Source organism: Panthera pardus, unplaced genomic scaffold (assembly GCF_024362965.1).
Source record: "Panthera pardus isolate Hobbes unplaced genomic scaffold, ASM2436296v1 HiC_scaffold_17, whole genome shotgun sequence".
Taxonomy (NCBI): domain Eukaryota; kingdom Metazoa; phylum Chordata; class Mammalia; order Carnivora; family Felidae; genus Panthera; species Panthera pardus.
This window is the reverse complement of record NW_026526732.1, coordinates 45473170-45488154: the sequence shown is the minus strand read 5'-3', so window position 1 is coordinate 45488154 and position 14985 is coordinate 45473170. Positions and strand designations below refer to the sequence as shown.

Genomic DNA, 14985 nt, shown 5'->3' with positions numbered 1-14985 from the left:
GAGAAAGCACATCGCTGTTGGTGGAAACCCTGAAGTATCTCATCAGAGCTTTAGGATTCTGAGAGGACTTGATGCGAGACCTACTGCCCAGGCGGTCTGGGAGGCTGGGCGTCTATGCAACTTAGAAAACCGTGTGTTTGTTAAACTCGTCTTAAAACAGGTAATAGAGTAGGTACGTGCTCAATAAAGTAGCAGAACTTTCTGACTAATCTCAAATGAAAATAGTGGTATCTGTGACCTAGTGTAAATGTACACAACACTGGGGAAGCAAGCTCCGTAGATTGCATGAATTTAATTTTTAATGTGTTTCTCATCTGGTGAATGGCTCTACTCTGTGTTTCTTTTCTCGACTCAACCTATTTTGTGTCACACCAGTCCTTCAGTGAGGTGTACTGACTATCTATTTCAGTTCAGGACAGGATCATAACTGTTTCTGTGTTAGCAATATTGAAGTTAATAGAGGTGGGGAGAGTTGATCGCAAAATTGGCAGTCAGGAATTCCAAATGGCGTTCCTAATTGCTGACTTTGGAAAAATCACTTATTTAGGATTATGACTTTTAGCCAAATGGGATAATATAGTGTCTCTCTTTAAATCTCTTTTGATTTTTTTTTCTTTCTAGTCTCCTTTCCTTTTTTTTTTTTTAAGGTTTATTCATTTTTCAGAGACAGAGAGACAGAGTGTGAGTGGGGGAGGGGCAGAGAGAGAGGGAGACACAGAATCTGAAACAGGCTCCAGGCAGCACAGAGCCTGACGCGGTGCCCCGAACTCATTGACGGTGAGATCATGACCTGAGCTGAAGTCTGATGCTTAACCAACTAAGCCACCCAGGCACCCTTTTTCGTCTCCTTCTTGAACCTGTTAAGTCCCGGGATTTCAAAGCACTCTTCCCAGAGGAAGGCAATGTTTATTTCCCAGGGGTCACGCTGGCTAGTAGATTCCATGAAATATCCCATTGTGGGACTTTGTTTTTAATTTGGTCTTCTTCTGTTTCTCAAAGTTTATCTCCCCCTTCCTCCTCATTGGGCCTTTTACATTCACCACTTAAATATAAGTGGTGATCAAAGAAGTCTGTCAAACTTAGATGTGTGTCTAAATAATTATTTGGAAGCTATTACTTAGTCAGTAATGATCAAGTTGTGCCCCATGTCTTCCTAATGTATTTATTTTTTTGTTTTGCTGAAGTACCTTAATAGTTCTTTTGGAGTGGATAGATGAGTGATCAACTTTCAAAATCCTTGCATTAAAAAAATGTCTTTTTTCCCCTTGAATGCTGGTCTGGCTGAGGCCAGGTTTTATACTTAAATTTGTTTTCCATCAGAACTTTGAAGATACTGTTCCATTTTCTTTTAGCATATAATGTTGCCTTTGAGAATTCTCAACTTAAAATGAGCCTTGTTCCTTTTCAGGAAACCTGGTTTTCTCTCTGGAAGCTTTTCGGAACCTCTCTTTATCCTTGGTATTGAAATTTTATCACATTGTGTCCACAGGTGGACACAAAAATTCATTCTGCTGAGCACTTGATAGGCGGTGGCAATTTGAAGACAGATCTTTCTTTCATTTTGAGAAATCTTTTCTGTTCTCTATCTTCTTTGGTCTTGAAATTTCTAGTAGGTAGATGTTAAAACTTTATACCTCTGTCTAGTCCTAAACTTCTCTCACCTACTTTGCTTTTTTTTTTTTTTTTGTATGTGTGTCTCTTTGCAGTGTCTGTGGGGCATTTTTGGCTTGATCTCACTTGCTAATTTATTCTAACAGTAGTGTCCATTTTGCCATTAAGTATATTTATTGATTTTTAATTTTTATATACATTTCCCCCCCAAGAATGTCAAATTATTTTTTAGACAGTATAATATTATTTTGAGGTGCAATAGCCTATCTTATTCATATGAGGATATCTACTCTACAGCCTATTTTCATTATTCATACTAGTTATGTTCTATAAAGTCATCATGAACTAGTAAATTAGCAAGTACTGAATTAGTGAATATTGAACCATTGTTGTTCCTAAGGGAAATGCAGGATTAGGTGCCTGTGAGCTCCTGGTCATGTTTCCATCAACTCACCAATAAGTAACTTTCTTTTATGGATGTTCTTGTTTATGAGCCCTTATTTAATATATACTATTGAATCATAAACATTTAACTTACAGCCAACAATACTATAACTCATGTCTTAATGAAGTTTATTGAACACATGTATTTTCTCTCTAAAGCATGTCACAGCCTTTTGGTACTTAGAAACACTAGACAGCACTTCAGTGCTATACTTGGGGGCCATTTTAAATAGAGAAATCGCCAACAAAAAGCACAAAAATGTGAAAAACGTGGCACTCAATACACCACAAAAAGACACTTGTCTACAGTATGAGAGCTGAAACACAAAAATAGAGTGTTGCCTTGTTTTCACCTAGTTGGAATGTGCACATCAGGGGACTCAAAAATTTCACCCCTCTATATATGTCTGTGATTGACTTTGGAAGCACCACGAGTGTTGACTTGGGGATTACAAATAAATTTTGTCAAATAGGCATATTCACAAACATGGGATCCACAAGTGTGAGGGTCAACTATACTTATTTCAAAGTCACCTTCTCTTTATTCTGTTAAGTCGTTTCTTTAGATGTTTGTGGTTTTCTTTATTCATTTTGGTGCCTTCTCTCATGGGGTTGGTTTTCTGAAAGCATTTGGTAATTCTTGTGTGTGTTCATTTTTATATTTGAGATTCCTTGCTTACTTACTGTAAATAATGTTTCTGTTTACCAGAATCTGCCTTCGTTGTCAGAGGGGGAGAGCTGGGATATGCTGCCAGGTGTGGGGTTCAAATGCTCCTTATCTGGTTGTGGGGATTCTGTATTCTTTTTGGGCACTGACAATCCAAGTCCCTCTCCAGTCCACTAACCTCACAGGCCCAGGGATAGATGCTGCTGCTACCGCTGCTGGTGGTGGGGTCGTGAAAGGTGGGAGAGTGGGGTCAGCTGAACTGCTTACCAGCCAATGACCGAGGCACTTTCCTCAGGATTCTTTCCTGCTACTTTGTCTGTCATCCCCGAGTTTTGAGTGCCCTAGAGTTGCTCTAACCTTTGCAACTGATTTCTCCTCCATGTGGTCAGGGTTGTGGTTTTTCCTATCAGTATGATTCTGTCAGTCTTTCATTTCTGGAATGTCTCAAAATTTCTGCCCATCAATTCCACTCGTTCTTATTTTCCAGCACTGTTGTGAATTCATTCTTTTTAAAATCAGATTTTCTGGTATTTTTAGGAAATTGAGGTGGGAGTCGATAGGCATAAAGGCTTAGTCTGTCATTTTGATCGAAATGCATACTATTTTATTAAAAAAAAATAACAGTTGTTTTTAAAAGAAAATTTGTATTTTTCAGATGTTCCAGATGAAAATGTTTCGATTCTGGATTTCAAGGAATGATTGTACGGAATTTTTTTTATTGATGGCTTATGTGGGAATCTATAAGAACACATCAATAGATTCTAATTTGTAATTGTTACTGTTGTATTCATTGTTGTATGGATATTTTTATCTTCATAATTGTTTAAAAATACTTTACTAAATATATTTTTATATGAGTACCTTCTGTATTCTAATATATTTTTATCATAACAGTGATGCCAGGCATTTTTTGGTTCATTATCTTATTTAATTCTCACAGATTCTTTTTTTTTTAATGTTTATTTCTTTATTTTTGAGAGCCAGCAAGCGAGTGGAGGAGGGGCAGAGAGAGAGAGAAAGACACAGAATCCCAAGCAGGGGCTCGATCTCATGAACGCTGAGATCATGACCTGAGCCAAAATCAAGAGTTGTATGCTCAACTGGCTGAGCCACCCAGGCGCCCCTCACAGAGGTCTTATAAGGCAGTGGCTGTCGTTTTCATTTTTGAGGGTGAGGAAACAAGTTCACTAACTTCAGTTTCCAAGTAGGTCTCAAATATGTATTGGAGCTGGATCTGACCTATTAGCTTTCTGGCTTTAAGTTCATCAATGCATTACACTCTTATGGAAGATTGGCACCTGTTCCACAGTCCTAATTATTAGCTCACAGTGTATGTGCTTGTGCACATAAAAATCAGGAATATATGCAATGCATCATGAGAAATTGGATGTACATTGGAGGAACTGTGTGATAAACATTTAGGCATATGCTACAGCCTTCTGTTCTTGGATTCTTCTTCATGTTAGAATGAATAACTGTTTAAAAGTTCACCTTTCTAAAAACAAATTAATGATCAATTTAGTGTCATTATCGACCATTAAAAAATTCCTTTCCAATTTAAGGCATAGCAATCAAACATTTATTTGAAGAAAATAATTCTGCTCTCCTCAGGGTTTTTCATTTGAATGATAAGATAATAAATCAAGAAATACTGTACATAGCAAGCCTCTAGCTCAGAAGAGCTCAGAAATTCTCCAAACATCTGTATTGCAAAAACTTAGAGGACTTAATGATTGGATTTAAGTTGGAAAAATCCTGCAGCTTTCATCTATAGAGATGGTGAGTACATTGGGTAAAAGCAAGAAGATCTCAACTTCTAACTTTTCCACTTTGAGCTGTTCAAATTCAGCGTGAACTCAAATTTAGGAAGGTTCCCTGAGAACATGGCCTGAACAGGGCCTCATGCTATAGCCTCTCCTCTTCTTCCCCTCTCTTCCTGATTGGAAGAGAAGAGTTAGATCCCACACATGCTTTGGGGACCAAATTTCTTCTCTGTGAGTCACTGAACCATTTTTAGAGACTTATTATTATTATCTATCTATCACATAAAGATAAAAATTAAATACAAACCTATAGAAGTCAGGCCTTGGGCAATAAGCCTAAAAACAAACCTGTGTTCCATGACTCCGTTATCTCTTTAGGTTGTTGTTTTGTGTGTGTGTGTGTGTGTGTGTGTGTGTGTGTGTGTGTGGAGTTAGGGAGGAGGTGATTTATTGAAATCCAAAGGTTTCTGTCTCTGCCAAATACTAGTTGCTAATCTGTTCGTCTAAGTCATCTGAGAAACATCACTCAGAAATAAGTCTCACTGAAATGAAGTTGGATTGTTTGTTTCACAGGACTAGAAAAAAAATCAACTTTCTTGATTTGGTGCATACTACCACACTACGTCCTGTTTACATTAATAACTAAATCTCACTGTTCTGAGTCTCACCTTGTTCCAACAGAAGCTGCAGTCTCTTGCACTAAACCTTGGAGAGTTGCCTCACATGTCTCACAGTCAGTCAGGACTCCCCTGCCTCTGGCTTCCTTGTCCCTTCTGCACGGAGCCTCTTGCCCCTCAGTCTACCCTCCTCCCCTGACTGGCACTCCCCCAGCTGGAGGAGCAGATTCCTACTGTCATTTTGGCTTCTGACAAGCTTCTACTTGCTCAGATAGCTTGGCCAAATCTTGGGAAGTGGGAAGGAAGATGTTTCCTCCTCTTGAAGATCCCAGAACAAGGGATCTTGGGCCCAAACTGTGGCTGAGTTTAGTGCAATGGCTTTGCCAGGTCACATATAAATTATTTTCCTGCCTGGGGTTTGTACTTATCACCAGGTAGCTTTGTCTGAATGGATTTAAGGACCAGCTTACTGAATGCGGCACTCAAACTTGCCTCTCCTCTCAATCTTCAGACCCTTTGCCTTTCCTATGTTAGACAACTTTTGCGCTGAATGTGGATTTTATTTTGTGGGCAGTCCCCACTGTCCTCTCTGTACCTGGCGTCCTTTCCTTTTGCTCCATAAGTTCTGCCAGACATCCCTGTGTAGGCCTGAGCTCTAAATGGAGATATGATTCACGTGTGTCCCACCCCACCGCCCCCAAGGACTTTCAGCCCTAATGTAAATGAGTGGATGCAAATGGGTACTTTTGAGAACAAGTGTCAGTTAGCTTTACTTCCCAGACAGATCTGAGTCTCACTTCAGCCCAGCCAAGTACTGCACATGTTAATTTCTGCATTTATTTCTTTTCCCCACAAGCTCTTCCTCTTGTATTTTTGTAGTTACACAGAACATTATGGTCCGCTAAGATTCTGTGGACATCCTGGAACTTGATCTACAATGCCCAATTAATCTTCAACATTTTCTGACACTCACTGAGAGTTACTCAAAAATTTCGGAGCCAGTTGGAATCCAAAGGACTTTCATCTGAGTAAGTTTCCTGAGAAGTGCCATTAAAATGGATCTAAAGTGAATAAACCCGGAAGTATAACAGATACCCTGCTGTGGAGTTCCTGGAAGAGTAAAAGAAGTAGGGAGGAGGTGATTTATTAAGGAACTGAAAGGTTGTACTTATATTCACATCACCTTCCTTTTCTATTTTTATTTTATTTTGTTTTTGTTTTCTTTCTTTTTTTAAAAAAATTCAATTTTTAGTTAATTAATGTATAGTGCAATATTGCTTTTAGGAGTAGAATTCAGTGATTCATCACTTACATACAATACCCAGTGCTCATCCCAACAAGTGTCCTTAATGTCCATCACCCATCTAGCGCATCTCCTTGCTCCCTCCAGCAACCCATAGTTTGTTCTCTATCCTGAAGAGTCTATTGTGGTTTGTTTCCTTCTCTTCTCTTCCCCCTGCTTCCCCTATGTTCATCTATTTTGTTTCTTAAATTCCACATATGAGTGAAATGATATGGTCTTTCTCTCACTGACTTATTTCGCTTAGGATAATTCATTCTAGCTCTATCCACATCATTGCAAAATGGCAAGATTTCATTCTTTTTGATGGCTGAGTAATATTCCATTACACACACACACCACATCTTCTTTATCTATTCATCAGTCAATGGACATTTGGGCTCTTTCCATAGTTTGGCTATTGTTGATAATGTTGTTGTAAACTTGTATCCCTTCAAATCTGTATTTTCGTATTCTTTGGGTAAATACCTAATAGTGCATTTGCTGGTAGTTCTATTTTTAGTTTCTCAAGGAACCTCCACACTGTTTTCCAGAGTGGCTGTACCAGTTTGCATTCCCACTAACAGTGCAAGAGGGTTTCCCTTTCTCTGCATCCTCACAAACATCTGTTGTTTCTTGTGTTGTTAATTTTAGCCATTCTGACAAGATGGATAAAAGATGTTGAGCATCTTTTCTTTTCTTTTTTTTTTAAGTGTTTATTTTATTTATTTTGAAAGAGAGAGTGAAAGATGCATGTGAGTGGGGGAGGGAGAGAGAGAGAGAGAGAGAGAGAGAGAGAGAGAGAGAGAGAGAGAGAGAGAAAGAGAGAATCCCAATGCAGGGCTTGATCTTATGAATCCATGAGACTATGGCCTGAGCCGAAACCAAGAGTTGGATGCTTAACCAATGGAGCCACCCAGGCTCCCTGAGCATCTTTTCATGTGTTTGTTACCCATCTGGATGTTTTCTTTGGAAAAGTGTCTATTCATGTCTTCTGCCCATTTCTTAACCGGGTTATTTGTTTTTTGAGTTTTGAGTTTGATAAGTTCTTTGTAGATTTTGGATACTACCCTTAATCAGATATGTCATTTGCAAATATCTTCTCTCATTCTGTAGCCTGCCTTTTAGTTTTGTTGATTGTTTCCTTTGCTATGAAGAAGCTTTTTATTTTGATGAATCCCCAATAGTTCATGTTTGCTTTTGTTTTTCTTGCCTTCAGTGACATGTTTTGTAAGAAGTTGCTCTGGACGATGTCAAAGAGGTTGCTGCCTATGTTCTCCTCTAAGATTTTGATGGTTTCCTGTCTCACATTTAGGTCTTCCATCCATTTTGAATTTATTTTTGTGTATAGTGTAAGAAAGTGGTCCAATTTCATTCTTCTATATGTCACTAGCCAGTATTCCCAGCACCATTTGTTGAAAAGACTGTCTTTTTTCCATTGGATATTCTTTCATCCTTTGCTGAAGATTAGTTGACCATATAGTTGTGGGTCCACTTCTGGGTTGTCTATTCTGTTCCACTGATCTATGTGTATGTTTTTGTACCAGTTCCATACTGTCTTGAAGACTACAGCTTAATAACATAGCTTGAAATCCAGAATCGTGATGCCTCCAGTTTTGTTTTTCTCTTTCAGGATTGCTTTGGCTATTTGGGATTTTTGTGGTTCCATACAAATTTTAGTATTATTTGTTCTAGGTCTGTGAAAAAATGTTGGTGGTATTTTTGGTAGGGATTGCATTAAATGTGTAGTTTGTTTTGAGTAGTATAGACATTTTAATAATGTTTGTTTTTCCAATCCATGAGCATGGAATGCTTTCCATTTCTTTGTGTCCTCTTCACTTTCTTTCATAAGTTTTCTGTAGTTTTCAGAATATAGATCTTTTACCTCTTTAGTTATGTTTATTCCTAGGTATCTTATTATTTTTGGTGCAATTGTAAACAGGATGGATTCCTTAATTTCTTTTTCTGATGCTTTGCTATAGTGTATAAAAATGTAATAGATTTCTGCACATTGATTTTAAATCCTGCAACTTTGCTGAATTCATGTATTCTGGCAATTTTTTGGTGGAGCCTTTTGGGTTTTCTACATAGAGTGTCATGTCGTCCGCAAATAGTGAAAGGTTAACTTCTTCTTTGCTAATCTGGATGCCTTTTATTTCTTTTTGTTGTCTGATTGTTGAGACTAAGACTTCCAGTAGTATCCTTTTCTACCTTTAAATTAGGAGAATTTCCCTTTTAATTTACCCCAGGGAAGCAAGACCAAGCAAGTCAGGTGGGAACAGGTCACTGATGAATATTGCTTTGGTGGGGCAGAGGGGCCGAGAGACCTCAGACACCTGTCCTCAGGTCCCATAGCTCATGGTCCAGCCCACCATGAAAGGGAGAATGAGCTAAGATGAACAATCATGCAGCATCTCAGTTGTCTTCAGGCCGGGAGCACACAGTGGATGCTCTTTTAAGTCTGCTTTTCCCCTGTTCTCTGCTGATTAAAGAGCCCCTCTGGTAATTAGCCATGGCAGTTTAGCCAAGTATGATGGTGGGCATTGGCATAGAGGAAGTATGCAGGGAAACCATTCCTCATTTGAAAATGAGCACAGTAGAGGGAGAGAAATACATAAGGGTAAATAGCTATTTCCTAGGCTTGTTGCTTTTGATCTCTTATAAATCGATTTTCTGAACACCCAGTGAGACAAAAAAAAAAGTAATACAGACTTTTTATTAACCATAAGGAGAAGCACGAGGCACTTTCTTTTGACGTATTGGTGGAGGATGGTTTTCTTTTATCTCTGCGGGTCATCTGGGACATTTCATCTATACTAAGACTGTCTCTATTTATTGCCTTTGTATGTTTTTTTTTAGATTATATCTCAGTATCTGAAACTCCTCTTAGAAATAAAATAATGGCACCTTGCATTTGTGCCCATATGGTACCCACTTACCTGAAGGCAAGGCATCAAATTTGATCCCTGATACTTCCTTCAGTATTTTAAGATCTAATGACCACATGTTGGTTATGCTGTTTGTATTTGTTTTTGAGAATCTAGACCTATCTTTCTGATTTATAAATTCCATATTTAAAGTGAGTGTTTTCCTCAACACTTCCCCATCAGTGCCTCTTGAGAAAATCAGTACTTAGAATCAATTATTTTTAGGTTTTTATGCTTCAAATGAGAAAACGTATTGGAAAGACTTTCTGCTATTTTGGAACGTTTAGAAGCAAATTCGTCTCACCTCATTGTTTACGTTCAAGGTAAAGCCCTAACTGTTTCATTCTTCCATTTCTATGATCAAGGCAAGAAGGTCTGTAGAATAAGGGTAACATCTTTGATGAAAATCTTTAGTCTAACCCAATCAAATAAGAATAACAAAACCAATAACAACTATCATAATAATGACCTTTCAAGTAAAGCAAGAATCATAGAGATGTCAAGGGCAACTCATCTGGTTGTGAAATGCCTACTTACATTTAAGCAAGTGACTTTCATTCTTTTCTTTCATACAATATTCTATTTGCCTTTGGAAATAATGCAATAGATTAGCTTCCAATTCAGAAGCAAACTTATTCCATGGAGTTGTTCAGTTCCCACTGAAGATTTGAGCTTATCTTTAAGCAACCATATATATTTCCTCCTATTTCTTGTTTACTTCAGGCTTTTCTGAATGAAAATAGACTTTAAAAAAAATCTGAGATCCTGCATTCATATCTGAAAACACTTATAAAATTAACATGACTCAGTAGTTATTATTGATCCTCCAGGAATTGGCTTAGCAGATTTTCTTCATCATCATATCATGATTCATGTAATAGTTACCTTACATTTGAATACCTACTCAAGGCACACCTCACTCAAGATCATAAGCATTACCATGAAGAAGAATTGAATGGCATAAATGCCAATGTGTGTGTATTATGTAACAATTATCATTTCATCCTCTCAACAAGACTTTGAGGTATCATTGCATTTTGTAGACATTGCTACTTGCCAAAGTGCCTGAGTTATTTAAGATTACACAGCTAGTGAGTGCTCTGGTGAAAGGCTGAACTTAAGCCTCACTGACAACAAAGTCCTTGCTCTCATTATGGGATTTGGACCAAATTCTATTGTTGTTACAGAATATGAATATATAATATGAATTATGTAAACACCATGAGCTTGGATATTATAAATGTCCAGGAACAGGGTAAAAGGATAATAATTTTTTTGTGTGTGTAGTCAAGAGATCAAAGCCAGTTTGATACAGAATGGTGTTTTTAAAAAAAAATTTTTAAATGTTGATTTATTTTTAAGAGAGAGAGACAGAACATAAGTGGGGGAGGGCCAAAAGAGGGAGACAGAATCTGAAGCAGGGTCCAGGCTCTGAGCTGTCAGCACAGAGTCCGACGCGGGGCTTGAACCCACAGACCGTGAGATCATGACCTGAGCTGAAGTCTGCCGCTCAACCAACTGAGCTACCCAGGTGCCCCCAGAATGTTTTGATACTGAGTATGTTCATGACTTCATGTTTGTGAATTTAAATTTGAAAAAAAAATTTTTTTAATGTTTTATTTATTTTTGACAGAGAGAGAGAGAGAGAGAGAGAGAGAGACAGAGCATGAGTGGGGGAGGGTCAGAGAGAGAGGGAGACACAGAATCCGAAGCAGGCTCCAGGCTCTGAGCCATCAGCACAGAGCCCAATGCGGGGCTCGAACTCACAGACAGCGAGATCACGACCTGAGCCAAAGTCGGACGCTCAACCAACTGAGCCACCCAGGTGCCCCTGTGAATTTAAATTTTTTAAGACATCGATTAATTTTAGTCTTTTCTAGAAGTAGCCTCCATTCTACACAGAAGAGTTCATTCCATTTTTAAAAAATGTTTATTTATTTATTTTGAGAGAGAGGACACATGTGCAGACACATGCATGCAAATGAGCAAGGGAGGAGCAGAGAGAGAGAGAGAGAGGGAGAATCCCAAGTGGACTCCATGCTCAGCACGGAGCCCAGCACAGGGCTCGATCTCAAGACCGTGAGATCACAACCTAAGCCGATATCAAGAGTCAGATGCTTAACCAACTGAGCCACCCAGGCACCCCAGCCCATTCCATTTTTTAGTCTATTTTTATTTTACTGAAATTAAGTTAATTGGATCACTTGTATTTTGTATAATTTTTAAGACAATGACTTAATATTTGTTCAGCTTTCTGGCATATACGAACATGTCAGTAATTATAGCCTCTGTCATTGAAGTTGTCATTTTATGAAACCAAACTTCTTGGTCAAATACTGGCATGATTGAAATTATACCAGGAAGATTTAATTCTTCCATTAATGATTTTCCAGTTTTGCCAGTTTTGTGTCAGTTACATCTACTAAATCTGATTTTCTAAGATCAGGTGAGTAGTTATCACTGTCATTAGCCAGATGACATGTGCTGTTTTAGCTATTGTAAATTTTCTTTTATGTTACTTATTTTTACCAGTAATGCATTCATTTAGAAACAAATAAAAATCTGATAGTTTTCATTTCTTTCTTAGCCAATCCATGAGAAAATTATATCAATTTCTCTTAGTCCACAATTTATCTTTTATCAAAATACCGTGCCAGTCTCAATTCTTTTAATTCTAACGCAATCAATAGTCAAGTGTCTTTGAGACAACTTTTCTGTCAAATGCACACTGATCTTGTTATTGATCCATTTGGATTGAGTCTTGCAGATCCTGTTAGTGGATTTCTAAAATGCACGATGCTTTATTTCAAATTCCATTTGACTTTGATATATGTATCTGTAACCAAATTGTTTGGTAGATCATTACGGCTGATTGATATTTCATGTTGAAGCTAGATCTGTGGAGATCACCAAAAACACATTTTTTGAGCCAGTTTCAAAGTAGTTTTATTTTGTACCCTGAAACTAATATAATGTTTTATGCCAGTGATACCTCAAAAAAAAGTGGCTGTAGTTTTTCTAACATATTAATTTGGTAAGGGCTCCAATGAAGGCCTAGCTTTATAAATTGGAATCTAGGCAAATGACACAATTATCTCCTCTGTGTGAGCAAAATACATGTTATCAGAAGTGCTGTTAACACTCCCTGCTCTTAACTTTCACTGGACTAAAAAAAAAAAAAGAAAAAAAAAAACAAACTGAGAAATTTAATGTCAGGGAAAATTGAACAGAGTGAATTAATGCCACTTGTTAAGACTATGGACATTGATGTCCGTGTGAAGTTCTGTGTAAAGTTCTTTATGGGTTTAAGCATACATCAATAGCAGATCAGAGATAACTGAAATCATCTTTTAATGGAAATTGCCTAAATCCTTGCCAAAAGAGTTGGCTCTATTTAAAATGTTCCATCAAGGGGAACTCTTTTCATTCCATTGTTGCAGTGAGCATGAAGACTAGTAGTAGTCAGACCAGTAGTCTGACCAAACAAAATAAAAACTTCTGTTTGTAGGTCTGAATATGTTCCTGAATCTTAGTTGGTGTCAAGTCCTTGGTGTGAACGGTGTTGGGAGTCCCTGTAGCTTTGCATCTCTTTTTGTTATCACGTCTGCCTTTAGCTATTTTCCTTTTGCCTCTCTGTCATGTGGTCTGATACATGCAAAGCTGAAATAAAGATCGTATTCCAAACTTTATAAACATCAGTTATGGAAGCACGAACTCTGACCACGAGGCCTCCATGAGATAGTCCTTCACCATCCACAGGTCCAGTCTCTTCACGGAAATGTGAAGTCTAGCTTTGCAGGTGTGAGAAATGCACCAAAAATGGATGCCTCGTTGTTTATTTTTGAAAAGGAGAATAAATGGCCATCACAAGATAATTTTCTGCAATTATATTTGATAGTCTGTTGTTCTATATTTTGCTTGCTATTCAAAAACAAAACATGAACAGTTATGGAGAATTCTTTCTATAATTGAACTTAGTCCAGTTCTTCTATTTGTTATCATTTTGCTTCCAATGTGCTATCTGTACACATTATTGACAGGTCAAAGGCCATTAGTATGAAAAAGGTAGGGGCACTTGGGTGGCTCAGCCGGTTAAGCATCTGACTTCAAGCTCAGGTCATGATCTCACGGTTTGTGAGTTCAAGCCCCACATCGGGCTCTGTGCCAACAGCTCAGAGCCTGGAGGCTGCTTAGGATTCTGTGTCTCCCCCCTCCCCCTCTGCCCCTCCTCTCTTCACGCTCTCTCTCTCTCTCTCTCTCAAAAACAAACATTAATTTAAAAAAAAAGAAAAAGAAAGTAAAAGGTAAAGGATCTGGGTGAAGGAAGGGACAAAAGTCATCTCTGAGGGCAAAGTTGTGAGGGCAGGTATCTTCATTGCCAAACTTAGCATAAATTCTGTTGTTGGGCTCAGAAATTCAGAGTCATTTTGTAGTTGGAAAATGCTATGAATAGATGAAAAGTTCAAAATGTAGTGAAAAAATACTGAGTAAATTTAATTTTTTTTTTGCTAATTTATTATTGAGAGAGAGAGAGAAAGAGAGCGAGAGAGCACACAAGTGGGGCAGGGGCAGAGAGAGGGAGACACAGAATCTGAAGCAGGCTCCAGGCTCCGAGCTTTCAGGACAAAGCCCGATGTGGGGGCTCGAACCCACGAACTGTGAGATCATGACCTGGGCCAAAGTTGGATGCTCAACCAACTGAGTCCCTCTGAGTAAATTTAATAAACTGACAAACTAGTTATTACTTTTTATTTTCTGAAAAGAGTTTTTAACTTTGTTTTGTGAGATCCTTCTCTCCCAACATCCCCACACATAAACACACACACTGTGAGAATATATTCTGGATGTAAGCACATGATAAGTATTTGTTGATTTGTTTTGACTTACTTTACTGCCATCTTTATGGATGCATCTGTTCTAGGGAGAGAATGCCTGCATACAAACAAGGCACATTTAACTAAACTTTACAGGATTCCAGTTTTAAAGAGTAATTTGTAAGCAGTTTTTGAGATGTGATTCTTATTTCTGTCGGAAGCCATTCTTACTCTTGGTTTGAGTTATTAAACTGCTGTCAAATCAGAGTGCTTTTACTATACTCCTCAATGGTCTGGATTCTTGCAGAAATGTAGCTGGATGTATCTTTGACAAAGTATAGCAGATTTGCAGTTTGGAAGGCAGAGCTGGGAAATCCTTCGTGGTAGGGCACTTGGAAAAGCTGCTGGAGTTCTGAGGGCCAGAGCTGTTCCCCTCCATACGTCATTGGGCAGTCTCTCCATAATGCTGTCCTTCTCAGTTACAGTACCCTACCTCTTCTCCTTAAGTGGTGTATAGACAGGGCTGGTCCTGTGTGGAAAGGTCTGCTACAGCAGAGGGTACCTTTCTTTGTTATTGAAAAATTTTTTCGCATATAGTCACAAATTTGCTATATCACTTGATCGTCATACACATCCTGCAAGGTAAGAAGTATTTACTACCCCATTTTATGAGGTAGACTTATTTGTGAGGAGATATAAGGAGACTTAGTTAGGGAGACTAACTCATACACACACGCACACACACACGTGCACACACACACACACACACAGTTTAAAATACTCAGTTTTTCTGAAAAATAAAAGGATGATTATTTTAGAGAGTGTTGCAAGTGTTTAAGATGATCCCTTCTTAACAGTTAGAG

At 38.2% G+C, this 14985-nt stretch overlaps 1 protein-coding gene across 1 annotated transcript in view; it reads left to right on the top strand.

Moving 5' to 3' along the window:
* The window catches only part of SLC35F1 (solute carrier family 35 member F1), a 407499-nt gene that overhangs the window by 36080 nt on the left and 356434 nt on the right, over nt 1–14985 (top strand). The window lies entirely within an intron of this gene.